This window comes from Neodiprion fabricii, chromosome 1 (genome assembly GCF_021155785.1).
Source record: "Neodiprion fabricii isolate iyNeoFabr1 chromosome 1, iyNeoFabr1.1, whole genome shotgun sequence".
Lineage (NCBI taxonomy): Eukaryota > Metazoa > Arthropoda > Insecta > Hymenoptera > Diprionidae > Neodiprion > Neodiprion fabricii.
In genome coordinates, this window is record NC_060239.1 from 37,428,817 (window position 1) to 37,445,761 (window position 16,945).

Sequence of the window (16,945 nt, forward strand, 5' to 3'; positions counted from 1 at the left end):
TAATAGCATCGAATAGTTTTTTGTCACAGTTTTTTGTTTGTTTTTTTTTCTTCTTCCTTCGCGACGCTGTTGAGAAACGATACCAATTCTTAACGATAAGCAAGAGATTGATGGAAAAAAAATACACATGTTGCGTGAAAAGAAACGTGGATAGAAATTAATGATCGCGTATACATATATATAGATAAGAGGGAGAAAAGAAGAGACATACGCACGCGATCTTTTCATAGATTTAAGTTTTTGCGGTGAGCAGAGATCGCGGCTTGCATCATTACACCATCTGTGTATGAAAATATTTAGCCGGACGTTTAATTAAATATCAATTGCGGTCTGAGAGAAAATAGAAGTTAAGTCAAATTATACGGATGAAAGAAATTCAACATACCACACACGAATCGGATCTGTTAAATATTGCGGTTCCGACAAAATTCACAGCCATTACCTCTGAACGTTCTATTCCAGCTATTAGTTAAGAATTTTTCACGGCCTCTTTATTTTCAAATATCAAACACGCGCTCGCACTAACACACCAAAAGAAAACACTCAAGAATCGAAAACGCCTATGCATATGGGCTATTCCGCGTCAACCGGATCAGTCATCTCTCAGATATTTTTTTAATTTGGCATGTGGATTGTGTAGGGGGAGTTGGATTTTTGTGCCAAAGCGCGAATCTCGTAATGCAAAATTCGATTTTTTATTAACAATAACAAATCAGACTCCCATTTTTTTTCAAAAATTCATAACTTCGGCAAAAAATTAGATACAATATATTTTTTTTTTTTTTTTCAAATTACGCGGAAAGCTCCATAGAATTTAAAAAAAAAATACGAAATGGTAAAAAAAAAAGTTGTTATCAATTGTTTATGGGGCTAACATAATGCAGGTGCAATTCAGTGTACCTGATTTTAGCGAATCTATTTGCCTGAATTCTATTATTTGACATTTGGTGACGTGTCTTCAACTGATTGAAGAATAGAATGACCAAATGACCCCTTCGTGGAATCGAGGTGGTGACCCGGATTACCTGGATAATTAAGGATTTAGGTGACGCATGCATAGGTGCAGGTATTCCATATCCTGGAACAACCCTTGACCTGTGCCCGTAATTCGTGCGTGAATCATAATGTGTCATAACAGATTTTGAATCTCTGTAATAAAAAAAGGGTGAAAAACACATTCTTGAAACTTCACTTATCGCTTTGAGCAGGCCTTGTGAAGGTACAGTATTTTTTTCATATTCTTCAATCATGTCCTACATCGTGAAAATGACGCTAAAATAACGTAGAGACTCGGCGCGCCGCAATTTCATGCGCATCGACACCTTTAATGATTTTTTACTCGAAAACGAAGAAAAACACCCCTCTGGAATTAATTCACAGGTTGTAGTACAGTTCAAGGAACGTGTCAGAATTTTAAAAAGATTGTTTGGTCGTCTCAGTCACTGTTTTAAAAATCTTTCAAAAATTAATTGTTAAATAAACAATTGATAACAACGTTTTTTTTACCATTTCGTTTTTTTTTTTAAATTCTATGGAGCTTTCCGCGTAATTTGAAAAAAAAAAATAAATATTGTATCTAATTTTTTACCGAAGTTATGAATTTTTGAAAAAAATGGGAGTCTAATTTGTTATTGTTAATAAAAAATCGAATTTTGCATTATGAGATTCGCGCTTTGGCACAAAAATCTAACTCCCCCTACACAATCCGCATGCCAAATTAAAAAAATATCTGAGAGATGACTGATCCGGTTGACGCGGAATAGCCCATATGGAAAAATTCACAAATTTCGTTCTTTGTTTCAAGTAATTATTATCATTGATTTGAGTACGACAAGAAAGGTGTGTACGGTTTGTTTTTTTTTTCCATAGATAAATTTAACCGGTTTCTATTGAATGCCCATCCGGTGAGAATTCATTTTGTTAAAATACCGAAAAGCTTATTTCACGGAGAAAAATGTAATTTGTAATATAATTGAATGCTAAATAATTTTATTTAAATGGATGTTCGTTACAATAACGGTTTAAATATCATTAAATCAGTAAGAAATATGTGGCACAATTGGATAGTTAGTGTGATTATAGTTGTCAGTATCGAATTTTTTAGTCATTTTAACATTGAACATGTTTATTCGAATGACTAGACGTTTTTTTCATAATTAAACGATGGCCTTTTCATCAGTTTATTGTTGCGCCATCGTCAATTTAAGTGAATAATCACGAAGGTGTAAAGAAAAAAAAACGTAGCACGAGTGATGGTGAAAAAAAAAAAATTATCACGTATATTATAAATATTCTGATCGGGGTCGCAAAATTGAATTTTTCGATAATGATAAAAAATGAAAACATTCAACAGTCTCTACAGTCACCACACTAGAAATGTATCTCCTTGTTATTCCTGACATAACCTAAGCAGGGCAGAATCAGTATTCAAATATTCGTGGTCCAAATGAATAACTACGCTCACAAGAAAAACAAAAAAAAAAAAAATAGGATCTCATTCAATTACAAACCTTTCCCATTTCTGCCAAATCAATTACTTCGCAGTTTACATAACATATGTTCGAGAAAAAAAGCGTAAAAGTGTTTGAAAAAAGAAACGGTGAGAAAAAAAGAAAAAATTAAGCATTTTTCCAACGCATCAATAAATGATCGGGTGGTTTTCACGCGCCCGCAAGCCCACGAACCCCCCCCCGTGCAAGTGTGCGCAAGTTGCAAGCTCCGATTATTTCGAGGCGATCCCCCAAATAGACCGAGAGGTAATTTAAATTTTTTTTTATCTCCTACTGCCAGTTTTTTCTCTACGTTTGTTTCCTTCCCTTTCCCTGTTTTTTTTTTTTTTCTTTTTTACTCTCCTCTCTTCTTTTCTCCTCTCGTACGTTCAGATCCTACGGCGTTGATGGGCGTTGACGGGGCACTTGCCGCGACGCAGTCGTCGTAGGTAGTCGGCTGGTTGCACGTGTTCTAATGGGCATCGAGGGCTGCAGGGGGGGGGGGGGGGGGGGGGGGGTGGCGGGAAGGGACGGAAAACAAAAGAAAACAGGCATCGCTGCAGGTCTCTTAGGGATCCCTGGGAGATCCTCACCCCTAGGTAGAGGCTACGATAGGTGAGATAGATGAGGGGGTCCAGGGCCGCGTGTAGATTTGAAAAAACAATATCCGCTAATTCGAAGTTGCGGTACGAACCGGAATTTATGGGAATATTCTACTTTGGCCGAATTTCCCATCAACGTTAATCTGCACTCACGTTTATCGAACATTTCGACGGCTTGGTACTCATTTTTTTTTTAGTTTCAACTTACGACGCAGTCGCATTCGTCTAATCGATATATTCGAAAGCGACAACGATTGTCCCGTAAATGTAAAATTTACAAAATAAAAATCGCTCATATGTGTTTATACGTTTAGCAGATATCGTTCGATTTCACACCACGATGTTTTATGTATTTTGGTTGAGGAAACAATTTTTCACAAAATCACTGAAATAGATTTTTTTTCCACATTGTCGCGGTCCAAGCTTGGAAAATTTAATAATCAACGATGACGATGTGATGATTAAAAAAAAAAAAAAAAAAAAATGTGTGTTAGTGGAGTCTTTTGAAAGTATAAAAATTTGCCAAATTCTGAACGTGAGGTGATCTCGTAATGAAATTACCCAAAAATTATGTCGAGATAAAATGACGGTACTAGCTTTACAAATTCTTAAGAATTGTAAAAATTCAGTAGAAACGAAATGCACAACCAACTTCAAGATTGTTGAATAAATTAGAAAAACTTGAAGTAGTTTCAAGTGGTTCGATTCGCAAAGTAAAAACTTGACTTCGAGTACGAATTCAACCTTTCCACCTAAACTAGGTATCTTCATGAGCAGTTGCCAAAAGCTTATCACAGTCGTAACGTAAACGTTACGTGTATACATTGAGGAGGGAAAAAATTATTGCAACTATTGTGCTAGTAGTATTTTCCAATTGAATCTATTCTACAACACATATTAACCGAGTTTTAAATTTCATGAAAAAATTGCTGTATAAATTAAAGTGAAAAGAAAATATTGCTGACACAATATGGTTGAAACAATTAATGTAAAATGAACATCAACTATTTGAAAATTGTTTATCGGTTTCGTATCGTAATTTCGCACAAAGAGTGAAAGATAACGATGTACACTGAGAAAAATTTCATTTCTTACAGTAACTAGAAAAATTCAGTAAAACAGTTATCGTTGAAAACACTGTTTGTTATTATCAATAGTTAAGGACTGCGCGGTGACTGGAACTAAAAATTTCTCTCAGTGTACTTGTTAAAACGAGGTATCCGAACTTCTGGGCCTTAGAATCGTCGGTGATTTTCAGGCGCGGCCCTGAAGGGCCGATCCTCAGTCTGCCAGGAGTAATCTCGGCCCTCCGAAGGGCTCTGACTCATCCCGTCGTGCACGTGTATCAATTCTCCTTTGGGCCCGGTCCCTGGGTCCCCTGAAGCCGAAGCCATTCGTCGGTTCTATGGGTTTACCGCTCCGCCCACAACTCCCGAAACCGTCAAAGAGCCGTACGGAGGCTGAGGAACGATTGGAAGAAGATGATGAAGAAGAAGAAGAAGAAGAAGAAGAAAAGGAATAAGAATAAGAAAAAGGATAAGACGAAGCAGAGAATAATAACAAGGATAAGAATGGGGGGAAATAAAAAGAGAGGTGAAAGAAACGAGGAGAGGATTCAAGACCAGCTCTCTCTCTCTCTCTCTCTCTCTGTGCCGAGCAATCTTTTCGTGTGTTATGCACATGCACGCATACTTCGAATCAATTGTTGATCCCGATGCTACAATTGCCGCGGGGCTCGTTCATTGTAAATTATTTCCTTGCGCCCCCACAATTATTATTATTGTTGTATTATTGCGTATTACGGTGGACGGTAAATGGGCCATTCTGCAACTGCTTTGCAAGATTCGGGTGAGAGTCGTTGAAATTCAAGAAGGTACGTACGCACCTACAAAGATCAAAGCGGGCGTTTCGTTGCCGTAAAATCTTTCTCGGCGTCGTGAGGAAGAATTTACAAAAAAATGAAAGAATTTCGACGGGGCGAAATTGGAAAACATTTATTTATTACATCATTGATGATACGTATACGCATACATGAAAATATATATTAGGGTGTGCCGATGAAAATATTTTTCAAAAAGAATATCTCAGCCAAACATTAGCTCTTAATATCGATATTTGGAGGTGCGTATTTTATTTTATCCACGTTCCATTTAAATGACGCGTGAAAAAAAAATCGCAAAATTTTTTGATTTTTTTTCCTCGCAAACGACTTGACTTATAAAATTATCTGAATACAGATTCTTATAGGAACTTTCACGATCTATAAAAAAAAAGTACCGAGGTAGAATTTTTCGAACCGATCGAGAGATATTCGATTATAAACATTAAGTTATCTTGAATATCTTGATGTTAGAATCGCTGATTCGCAACAGAAATATATGTAAATCTGTCCGCAAAAGTTTTTCCAAAATCTTCACTAGTCATATGATGACAAGTTTCCACATTTTCTGAAATACTGAAGATTATTTGTCGACCAAAATCGGACCAATGATCGATTGTTTCGTTTTTTTTTTTTTTTAACGGTGCATTTGAAACAAATATTTTGTACATTTTAGTACGCAGTCTTAATAGCGAAAAAGTTTTTTGATGATTTACAGTTTCATTCTAAAACATTTTTCAAGTCGCGTCAGTAGAAAATATTCATTTATCCAACACTTATTATATCAAATAAATACTTCGTAAGTAAGAAAATGATGATGATTGATACATTAATCGGGTAAATTGACGTTGTATCGCATCGTTCATGGAAGTAAGAAAACAAAAAAAAAAAAAAGATTGCGAGACAAAATAATCGATTTAAATGAAAACTGATTATTTTTTGTCATTCTTTTACTATAAAACAAAGAGAAAACGCGTCTCAGTTCTGACTGACTGAGCGAGATACGAGATTTTGAGAGGTTTTACCGACAGGATACAGCGATGACACGGCAGTGCTAATCCTGCGATACAAATCGGTAACCAAGACGCAGCTACCGGTCACCGATATATTACGCCGCAGGCTTTCACAGCGAGAAAACGTTCGTATATCATTTACGAGCGTAATCCTTTACGAGGCGATACAAAGGTAGAAGGAAAAGCGAACCCCTCCCGATTCCTTGGCATTTTTCCTCCTTCCTGTCCTTCGTTTCGTTTCATTTTTCAAAGCGCATCGCCTAGCCGCGATGTTTGCTTAGCTGCACACTGCATCGGGAGACGAGAAATATCGGCAAAGATCTCGTCTGCTGTTTGCTTAGGATCCTGCTTCTCCCCGAAATTCCGCATTTGGATGCGGACGGGCGTAAAGACCGAGACGAGAAGGGTCGAAGACTGGCTCGAGCCAGACTGAAAATCGGCGTCAAGCCCGACGATTTTTTAACCCCGGTTTATAAACACGCTACAGCAACATCCGCTCGATCAATATTTGATATTCGATGTTTATCGAGTCCTCGATTGATCCGCAAATTTACACTGATCTCACTTTATCAATCCGATTCCCTTATTCCCTTTATCCGATCGCCAAATTCAACGACAAAAGATACGCAAACAGGTGAATAATAACAGAATGCACGTTGTATTGTACAAACTTGTCGAAGAAGTCGCTAAGAGCTCAGTTCGTGTCTTTACACTGAGAGAAATTTTTAACAATACTGTATTATCGGTGTTGCGTGTATAAAGACTGGTTTGGATTATCCGTAACTGAACAGCGATAAAAATTGCAACGTGGTCATTATGCAATTACCGGAACAATAATAATACTTAACTACTGGAAGAAATGTTTTTCATTCAATTTATATACACTGTGAAAAGTATTTTCCCCACACAGCGATTCTCTTAATTTAATGCAATTACTGATTAGTATTATGCATGGAGGAAAAGAAAACTTGACCGTGAAAAGAAAAAAAAAATTCTTCATTATGCTCTCAGATACTTAAAGTAAATAATATACAGCACGTGAATAATCTTCGTTCTTCAATTTGACAACAGTTTGATTAATTTTACAAAATACTTTAATCCGATGATAAATAGTACATAAAATCAATTACAAAACGTTTTCTTTTTTTTTTTTTTTTGGATTATAATCCGAAGGATATATTCTCCACGATTGATTAAATGAGTAATTATCGAACAATGATTTCTTCAAGTCCGGTAAAGTTTGTTTTTTGTTTGTTTGTTGATTTTTTTATTAATTTTTTTTTTTTTTTTCCTACTCTTTCTCAAAGCAAGCGATCAAAGAATTCCGATCTGAAAAATATTCTCACATCCTTGTTGCAATAAATATACATCTACATATAACAGTTCGATTTGACTCGACGAAAAAACGTAAAGAAAAAAAAAAAAAAGAAAAAAACAGAAAAGGAAAAAATATTCCATTGTGTAGCTCGGTAAAATCTTTCACAGCAAAGAAACGTTTCCAGCTGCCGATTGTGCTGGACTGCAGGTATCTCGACAAGTTTCTGCAAGTCGAGAACACGTGTCCTTAGGATGCATTCGTCTGCGTCGCAAGACTTGGAAAATCGGTTCTGGTTGTGCAATTCCCGTATCCCTTTTTTGGCCTTTTGTGTCCTGATTTCTTCGCCTATGACGTAAAGGACCTGCGACAAGCGCAAGCTTAAACTTGTCGGATTTCCGCGCCTGAAGTTCGGTACGGAAACAACTCGACCTGCATTCTCTCTCAGGATGCATCTGCCGGTCCACGATGCAGGTTTGAACCTGCACCGAAACGCCCTGAAGCGGTAAGATGAGTTGTCCGGAATGAAAAAGGCGGCGGCAGGCTGAATAAAATTGCGAAAAACGATATTTTCGTCCGAAGTTAGCGAATTTAACAATTTTACAGTCGCACATTTCTCCAATCGACATTTTGACCTGAATTTTTGAATTTTGTTACTCAAGGGTTTTTTTTTTTCTTTTTTTGATCGTTAATCGCGAATCTGAAGTCGGAATTCGATCATTTCTAAATCCAACATGGGTGATGTAAAATGGGAAAAAAATACTATCAATATTCGATGATTCTGGCCGAAAATTATATTTTTTCATATTTTAATATTCGTACGGAGTGACGAAGTTTATTTAAAGTTGCAAACAAACTGTGACAAAGCTAGGGCACCAAAATATCTTATCAATCCCGATCAAAAACACTCCGATAAACTTTCGTTTGACGCGGACATAAAAGAAATGTCACGAGATCTACGAATTTACTATCGCGATTTCGCAAATATCGTGCCATTTCTTCATTTTTTCGTTTAATGAAAATATGTTGGATTTGCTTTGTTCAGAATTACATGCAAAATGGGGCTGTTATACCCTTTTTTGAATTTTACATGCGTGGACTTGGATGATTCGAGATAAGCACGACAACGTCAAAATCAACTAGGGAACCGAAACGAAAATCACCATCTAATTTGCCTTGCCGAAATACGAGTAAACGTATTTTCCAAGGGTTTTCCGCATTGTCGAACAACCTGTCGAAGACAAAAAAAAAAAACGCACAACGTATCTAAAATCAATCTTTTTTGTGTAATTATTTACTATACGAGGACATCGTATGATAAACAATTCTAACCGTATTCTAAAATTTTTTTTTTCAACGCCGCTAAATTCATGATAACAAATTGTATAAAAAAAAAACATTCATTTAATTTACCAAAACCAAAATCCACCTTTATACCTACCTCGTAATCGATTTATTTGTTTTTCCTCCGGCTTTCTTCAACATACACTCAAATCTTTCGTACATCATGAATTTTTTAAATTCTCCACCCACCATTTAATACGTCAACAAAATCCTGACATCGTTCAGCGTTTTTCTCAGCGTCATAAAATTCGTTGTATCAGATTGTAGAGGGTAAAAAATTTCACACTTTTTCTCTCCTTTCACGTACGAAGTAAAAAAAACATAAAAAAAAAAAAAAAAAAAACCCGCAACGAAGGCGGATGAATTGATACTTGACTAAAACAAGGATCAAGGAATTAATAGCCAATGAATAGTGCCGGGTGTGTTTGATAATTGGATCCGGAAGTAGTAGCGGCATTCGAACAAGGGCTGAAACTAAATCGGCGCTTAACTGCGGCCACTTCAATGCAATAACGCAGTAAGAACGTTCCGTTTGCATTGAACGTCTCCGACGATTATTCCGCTAATTGCGAGTGAATATACGATTACAATCGTGCGGCGCTTTTGCCCGTTTCTCGATCCGATGACCCATTGAACGGCAGGCCGGCAACCCCTTTCCGTCTGCTGAAGGTGGTTTTGAAAGAAGGGTTAAAAGGGGCTAGCGGAAGGTTCACACAATGAAATATACCGGATTTAGCGGTGAAATTCACCTGTGAAAGGGTTGAGAAGGGATCCCTCATAGTTCGGGGGCCAAAATCCGATCACAAAACGAATCAGACCGATGCACGTGCGTTTTATACTCCACGTCAAGTGCGTATTAATTCACGCAGGTGGGTCGATTGTTATCTCAAGCCGATAAGATCTATCGATCGAAATCTCAATTATTTTTTAAACGGTCGGTAATTACAATGATTCTTTGATTTTATGCGTAGGAAATAACTTGAAGGTTTTATTCAAGTTAGAAAAAATTGTTACTAGCGAAGAATAAAATTGAAGATAATTTATCAATTATCTCATTACTTCCGTGCTGTGTAAAAAGTGATTTCCACAATTTCATCAATTAATTGAAGAGAGTGTTGATAGTTGTTTGAAATTATCTTATACAATATAATGCGAAATAAATTGATTGTATAACTTATATAAGCGTGAAAGTTGTACGAAATAATTTTATAAAATCTATATTACACTGTCATTGATTGAAAGAAATTATTTACTACTTTTTATAAACTCTAATGATAAAATTTCTTCGCCTCGTGCTAAGATTTATAGATTCCGATTGAAACGAAATAACGTTTATTAAGTTGTAAAAAATCAATATAATCGCGGTAAATTAACTTATTTATTATAAGCGTACAGCGCAAGTGTGCAATTTATATACCTTGCAAAATTAGTACATGCAGTGAATTGAAAATCCGTAACTGCGAGTTTCACGTATAATGTATGTACATTCCATCTAGGGTTAAAAAAAAAAAGAAAAAAAAAAAAACAAAACCAGCAAATATTATGTCCGTCTTTTCTCAACCTTTTTACGTTTTTTTTTTTTTTTTTTCTCTTTCAACCATCGCAACCCTTGGCCAAGAAAAAGGGGAAACTTTTTCTTGGCGTATTCGTCGGGATTGAATGCGTCCTTTCGTCGCAACAACCGGCGTTTCAAGTTCAACGATTCATTTATACGATGATTTTTTCTTTTTTTTTTTTTCTTTTTTTTTTTCTTTTCGGTCGTTTCAATTTTCGCGAACACTGCAGGTTTACACGTGCATACCTACATTTATCCGCGTAGCAGGCTTAGGCGTAGATGCGTAAAGCGCATGTGTGTAAATGCAACGAATGAAAAATAGCGAGAAAAAGAGAGAGCGAGCGAGAGAGATAGAGATAGAGAAAGATTCTTCGCATTGTGGATCCTTGACCCTTTTCGAAAACCTCATCGGAGGTCCGAGGGTCGATTCGTCTCTGCGCCCATCTTTGTGCGGGTTGAAAAACAGGAGAGCAAAAGGGAAAAGTAAAGGAAAAAGGGAACCCGGTGCAAACCCTACGGTGACGGTAAGATATGCATCTAGGCGTTTGAATGGTCCCTCTACACACAAACACAGACACACACACACACACATATGTATGTATGAGGGAGAGAGAAACCATGTATGGAATTATATACACCTATGTCGCAGAAAGAATTCCAGGCAAGATTTTCGTGATTTTGAATAATATGTATTGCATCCCTTTCGGTCCGCTGCCGCATTTATGGATGGATGTGTACAGACGTTGGAACCCTTAAAAGGATCAACGAATTGTCCGGGCTCCTTGCATCGGCGAACCCGGATGGCTCTCTCCTTTTCAACATTTCTATGCCACGGTGAAAGCGAGGGTGGAAGGGTGGGAGGCGACCTTTGCGTCGATAATCCTCCTCAACCCCCCCGGCTATTGCGGTATTCAAAGGATTCTCCCGTCTCTCCTTCTCTCTCTTTTTCTCCCTTTCCTTTCTCTCTCTCTTTCTCTTCCTCTCTCATTCTCCCTTCACATTTTTTTTTTTTTTTTTTTTTTTTTCCACCATTGAGGCTCACCCTTTTCGCTCCCTGCACGTGCATTATTATCCGCACCTCGACGCATTTCGTTTACCGTAAAATATACAGGAATACATGTATACATACATACATTTTTTCCACGTCTTGATACCTAGGCCAAACCAGATCGGGCGTAAAGGTTTTTCGCCCACGGGATTTACCCGGATAAACGTTACTTTTACCCCGAAAAAAGACGGGGAGAAGAATCGAAAATATACAGATACGATCTAAACTCTGTACAACCCATACATTTCCTTTTTTCTATTTTTTTTTGTCGTTGGTTTTTGTTGTTATTTCTTTTTTTTTTCTCGTTTTTTCTCGGTTAGATTATACAATTATACGACACGTGTGTTAAACGATCAAAATAATTATGTAATGCAAAATTTTGGCGAACAGATTTTTTCTTTGCGTATCAGTCGTATCGAAGTTGTTTTTTCTTTTTTTTTTCTACATTCTGAGCGCGATTTTGTACCCACCTTTTTTTCTGCTTTTTACCCAGTATTTATATCGTAAATATTATTTTCCTATGAAAATTTGTATGTCTGGGTTTTCAGAAAAGCGGGGAAAGTTGATTTTTAATACTCATATATTGGCACTGTAAAGAATACGACTTTTGATTCGATGCGGAATCGAAGTTTGTACAATGATATTGATAAATTTTTCTTGACGAACAATTTTTATACGAATCAAGTGTTTATAGCATCCAAGTTAATAGAATCGAGATTAGAGAGAGAGACAAATGTGAATTCAAATGAATTTATTGCTGTCGCTTATAAATGTTTATCTTTTAAAATGTTTTTTTAATAATCTTATCATCTCCATCTGATGTCTATTTTTATTTATGTTTGTTGACATGTAAGACGAACTTTCTAAATTATAACCATTCAAGCATTTTTCATCAACTTGTCCCGCTTTCCTCCAAACGTTATCCCAGTTCTTATTGCCTGATCGACCCCAGAAAATCATACAACGCGTGTTGTTCAACGCATGTATTGAAAATAAAATTTTTCTTACCTTGATAAGTGATGGGAACAGACTTATCGTCTCAACACTGCACTCACCTAAAACGAAAATAAAACGGAATTTAGAAACAGAAAAAGGAGAAGGTAAAAGAAGGTGAAGTAAGAATAATAAGCGAGATGCAGTGCGTGTTATAATTGTAAAATTGAGCAATGAAATATCAACGAGAAAGATGAGAAAATGAGAATTTTCCATTTATCAACGAATATGAACGTATATCCATCAATCATGCGGCATTGCAAAAGAAAATCGAGACGACATTGTAACACGTATATATTCCAAGCATGGCAAAGCCAGAGAAGGATAATTAATTAGTGTAATAACCTGATTCGCTTATTACTTTCATCATACGTACAACGATCGGTGCAGAAAGCTGATATAATGAGTAATGAGTACATGAGAAAAGGAAACATGCGTGTTGCAAGTAGTACAGGATATTACAGATTATGTCGACGATGAAAGAGAATGAATAAACGACCTTTCAAACGAATGAATGAATGAATGAATGAATGAATGAACGGTGATAAAAAAAAAAAACATATATATATATATATATATATGTATATACGTATATAAATAGGCGAGTGATATGTACAACGCGAGCAAGAATGATAATGACAGAAGTGTAATTTCCGATCAAATTATACAGCCGAACACGAAGAACGGTGATGAAAATAATTAAGACCAAAAGGTGGTGTAAAAAATATTTAATAAGCAGAAAAAGGCACCTGTGTGTACGTGTATGATGAAACCAGCCATAGCGGTAAATTAACCCTTTTTGTGGTTGTGTGTGCGTGTGCGTGTGGCTGCGTATAATCCAAAGCTAAAGGGGGAAAAATAGAAGAGGGAAGTAAAATCGAGCGGGAGAAACAGACGCGATAAGCAGAGAGAGAGAGAGAGAGAGAAAGAGACAGAGATAGAAAAAGCGGAATTAAAAGAGGGAAAATAGAAAACCGAGACGCGAGATGTGAAGATGAAATTCAAATCACGTAGATCTTTATCCGGATATATATACTCGACCGAAACGGTTGGAGGTAAAAATCGAGAAGAAGTTGTAGCATGTAAGAAAACAAAAAAAAAAACAAAAAAAAAATAGAAAATGAAAAACGAGGAGTCGAGAATTCGGTAGTCGAGATCCTATTTTTCGCCCGGGGCTTCGCGCGCACTTTTATTATCCTACGCGCGTGCAGTGGAAAGAAAAGAACACGCATCGCGCATCGCATCATTCCGAATCTCGCCCAAGGGATAATATTATACGCTTTGGAATAAGAATTATCACTGTTCCTTTTTTTTTGCTAAGCCAGCGGAACCGGTAATCAAACGGGGGACCGACATAAGAGAAAAAAACAAAAAAACAAATCGTCGCAAGTGTAACTCCTCCGCCGATTTTGGGCGATTTTATTGCGTGGAGGTTTTCCAAGATCATGTTTGTACACTCGAAACTCACGTGCAGGTCGCTTTTCACGATTAATTATCGTGACGAACACGGGTGACTTGAACCGATCTCGATACTCGGCTTGATCGCTGATACGCGTGCATCGTCTATAATGCAAGGACGTCGAATTTCTATGAGAAGAACGTACAGTCTGATCGAAAATCCGTTGAAACAAGATGTAAAAACATGAGAAAATAAAGATCCAAAAAACGTGAGTGAAACTGCAGGTCAAATTGAAGCTGATTGAAGCTGATTGAAGAAAAGTAATTTTGATTCGTGAAATCGATTTCTGTTTACTGAATTTCGAGTGTTACTTCTAACCTTGTTATTTTTAACAACATCAATGAAATTACGTTACTTTACTATTTTTTCATTAAATAATTCAAGGGGCTCTATTCACTTCTGCGATTTCTAAGAGATCGGTTAAAAATCGGTTGAAATGGACTGAAATAACGATGAAAAATTGGTCGAAATCGCAAATCAAACTATATGTGAAGCTGTTCGTGAAAGATCGGTTAAAAATCGGTTGAAATCGGTTGAAATCGGTTGAAATAATGATAGCAATTGGTCTGAATCGCAAATCAAACTATACGTGAAGCGATTCGTGAGGGACCGGTTGAAGATCGGTTGAAATCGGTATAAATAACGATAAAAATTGTTCGAAATCGCTGAACATCTTCGAAATTTGAATCATTTAAAATTGTTTGAGATCTCGCAGTCAACATCCTCGAACCATTGCTTCGCCACGTTCCGGTTTCAACACTTTTTGCCCCGACTGTACGTCCCATGCATCCTTAACGGCGCGTAACCAAATCTCCGGGCCCGAATCGAGGAGGGAGGGGGACGGTTAACCCGCGCAGCGTATCTCTCGATCTCCGGATCGGTCATTACGCGAGGAAGAGAGATACGAGGAGCGAGAGAATCGGGCGAGCCCGGGACCAACTCGAAAGTGCACCTGCCGGTGACGTCATCCCGGGACTTCTTTTTCGGTTTTGTACCTGTCGCCTTCGCCCGAGGAATCGAGGAGAAAAGCAAAGGCAATAAGGGGCCTCTCTAGTTTTCGTCAAGGGTTGAGCCGTAACGGAGTTCGAATTACCGATCACAGATTTCACTCCAGTCCCATTCGCATCGATCTCCACATTTTCTTCCTCATCTTGATTCGTTCCGTTTCACCGAAATTCGACGTAACGACGATCAAATCAGATGGTATAAAAACTGATCGGTAATTGGAGTTCTCCTGAGACATTGAACTTAAAAATACTATAAGAATGCAATCCCGAGTAAATATTGATCGAAAACAATTCCATGCATTGCGGCAATTAGGTTTGTATTGCATACTCTTAACTTTCGTTCGTTTTCACATGTTTCTCTTTTCTCTCACACATTTATTCGTCTACAATTTATAACAACTTTGGAACGCGAAAAAAGGCATGCGAAATTCGAGGCAGTCAGGTGCCCGTAAATGTTTTATGAATCGGGACATCTAATACCCGGGCAGCTACGATTTCAAACGTAATTTTATCCAGGTTACTGGAAACCAAAGCTGTACTGACCCAGTTAAGAATAACGGCTTTGTTCCCTGCAAGACGAGGCGACAAAGAGACATGTGCTCGCGAATTTCCGGGAAAAATGAAAAAAGTTATTTTCCAAAATCCGACCGAGACTCCTTTTCTTTTTTTAGCAGATCTGTGTCGATGAGTGTTTATTCTCTGAAAAATTATCCATAAAGATAAAGAAAAAGCAACGAGATCTGTTTCAGTGAATTCGTAAAAGAAAAAACAAAAACAAAACAAAAAACTTTCCTATCAAAAGAGGAAAAAAAATAAATAAAAATTGGCCGTCTTGGAAAGAAACCGAACGAGTCCGATTTGTATTAATGTTCAACGAACTTAAAATGATTTGAAATGAAAGGTTGATATGTCAAAGCATTAGTTTCTAGCGGTTTAATAACAATCATCGCAAAGCCTACGAGTATCAATTAATTTGACGAACACGACTACTACCTCGTGACAAAATAAGCAGTAGGAATTGATTTCGAACTCACCAGGATCGTTGAATTGAAATTTGCGAACCCGCAGCTGTGGGGAGAAGTGCAAATTCACCTGTTACTGCACCTAGGCGGTGCAGTTTATGAAGTGAACGAAAAACCGGTGCCCGAAGGCTGGCAGGGTGATTTACCTGAGTGCAGGGGCCCGAACCTTTTGCGGGCCCACGGACCCCCAGCATAATGCGAGCCGACAGGTTCCCGCAAACCCGTGCACGGTCATGCCAAAACGCACCCTGCGCAGGATATGCACCGCTTGTAAATATTTACGGGCCGGTCAGCCGGGCCCAAATTTATATTCCGGATTACTTCTCGTAGCGCATTTTAATGCAGTTCAGACGGACAAACACGGCAGCTCGAGGATTCGGAAGCCGATTACTTTTTCTTTTTGCAGTATCACAAATTCGATTCTGCAATATTTCGGACGTTGAGTAAGACAGATTAAATCCTTTTCGATATGCTCGCATCTTTCGACGATTCAATTTCTCGACCACGACTTGAGCCACGTGTACCAACTGTACAAATAACAAGCCGTGGGAGTGTCAATCAGAAACTTGATCACGCGTGATAAATAAACGTGTTTACCGAACCGTAAAACAGTTCGATAAATTTTCAACTTTCAAATCAAGAATATATGATCTCATCGATCGATATGTTATACTAAATACGACGTCGAAGAGAATATTATTATCGTTTCTCACTATCGGTTTTAACGATCTTCGAACACATGTTAATAAATAATTCCCAACCAATGTATGACAATCGAAGAACATCCGGACGTGAAAAAATATCCCTCGTTACACCTGCTTTTTAATTTTGCAACGACGTTACGTTTCAAGGACCGAGTGTCTGGTAATTTGAAACGTTTTTCACGTTTTAATATCAAGTATAAAATTAAATAAATCGTTGAAAACCGTATCGATCGGCGTTAAAATGACAACCGCTTGAATCTCAGTGGTGAAGAAATAATCGATCCTTGAGATCGCAAGCGTTCGTAAAACCCAACCTAAAACTAACCTCGGGCAAACCTCGGAGGCTTGGACAGGTTCTTAAAAACTGTTTTTTTTTTTCCCCGCAGGAGTCGGTCGGGTTGGGGACGCGGCCGTGACGTGGGATAATTTCAATAAAAAGATAATTACCGCTGGGTGAAAAAAAACTGTCGACCGTTTTTACGATCCTCGGCGTCGCGGCGCGGCGAAGAAAAGAG

General features: G+C 37.7%; 1 protein-coding gene across 21 annotated transcripts in view; it reads right to left on the reverse strand.

The window, feature by feature from the left end:
* LOC124188063 (tubulin monoglutamylase TTLL4-like) overlaps nucleotides 1-16,945 on the reverse strand; it is a 193,458-nt gene that overhangs the window by 136,705 nt on the left and 39,808 nt on the right. For 18 of the 21 annotated variants that reach the window (XM_046580363.1, XM_046580373.1, XM_046580371.1 and 15 more), the window contains one exon: nucleotides 12,254-12,300. The exons of the other annotated variants lie outside the window; for them this stretch is intronic. The gene's annotated coding sequence lies outside the window, so the exon portion shown is untranslated. The remainder of the gene's footprint in view (nucleotides 1-12,253; nucleotides 12,301-16,945) is intronic. 21 annotated transcript variants of the gene reach the window in all.